The sequence below is a fragment of the Octopus bimaculoides genome, chromosome 3 (genome assembly GCF_001194135.2).
Source record: "Octopus bimaculoides isolate UCB-OBI-ISO-001 chromosome 3, ASM119413v2, whole genome shotgun sequence".
In the NCBI taxonomy this organism is placed as follows: domain Eukaryota; kingdom Metazoa; phylum Mollusca; class Cephalopoda; order Octopoda; family Octopodidae; genus Octopus; species Octopus bimaculoides.
In genome coordinates this window covers 137,557,984-137,559,019 of record NC_068983.1, presented here as the reverse complement: position 1 = coordinate 137,559,019, position 1,036 = coordinate 137,557,984, and the positions used below count along the sequence as shown (strand labels likewise).

Genomic DNA, 1,036 nt, shown 5'->3' with positions numbered 1-1,036 from the left:
TTTCTGCAGCTGGATGCCCTTCCTAACGCCAACCACTCCCAGAGTGTAGTGGGTGCTTTTACGTGCCACCAGCACGAAGGCCAGTCAGGTGGGACTGGCAACAGCCACGCTCAAATGGTGTTTTTACGTGTCACCTTTACAGGAGCCAGTCCAGTGGCTGTATGTGTGTGTGTGTATGTATGTGTTTGTTCTTCCAACATCACTTGACAACCGATGCTGTTAAGTTTACGTCCCTGTAACTAGAGGTTCGGCAAAAAAGACCGATAGAATAAGTACTAGGCATACAAAGAATAAGTCTTGGGGTCGATTTGCTCGACTAAAGGCGGTGCACCAGCATGCCACAGTCAAATGACTGAAACAAGTAGGAGACTATATATATATATATATATATATATATATATATAATCTTCAAGTTTAGGGGGGTAAAAAAAATAAATAAAATTATTGAAGGGAAGTAACTGAACGTCTTACCAGTATTCTCCGTACTACTCTGTTTATAAATAAATCACACGTGATTGAATATCATAGTTTCTCATGAGAAATCGAAAATGCCTCGTGGAAGACAGGCTGCACAACATCCTATTGTTGCTGAAAACGAAATCCTCAATCTCATCTTATCTATATGAATTTCTATGGCGGAATTCAATCCCAAAAGAAAAAAAACACTTGTTTATTTTTTGGCTGCCATTTCTGAAGTGTATAATGTTGAGTAGGTGAATTTCTAGAACTGCATGGTGACCCTCACTCGGCGAGGTCGTGTTCATTGAAAATAGATACATTTTAATGAAATTTTCTACAGTGCAATATATTCAAACATCTGGAGCATAACTGTAGAAAATTTCATTAATAAATATCTATTTTTAATGAACACGATCTCATTGAGATCAGCATGCAGTCCTAGAAATTTATCTGTTGAATTTCATTATCATTTCCATCGACAAAGTTCTCTCCATGCACAATTGTTTCTTTTCTGCCTGTTGTTTTTGACTCCGTTCCGTCGGGTACTTCTGCAAACCATTTCGTTTCCGTTTTGGAA

The 1,036-nt window shown here is 38.4% G+C and overlaps 1 protein-coding gene across 1 annotated transcript in view; it reads right to left on the bottom strand.

Moving 5' to 3' along the window:
• Positions 1-494, bottom strand: part of LOC106877739 (zinc finger and BTB domain-containing protein 11) — a 5,149-nt gene extending 4,655 nt beyond the window's left edge. Inside the window, exon 1 of the mRNA XM_052966585.1 lies at positions 472-494. The gene's annotated coding sequence lies outside the window, so the exon portion shown is untranslated. The remainder of the gene's footprint in view (positions 1-471) is intronic.
• Positions 495-1,036: the final 542 nt, after the last annotated feature.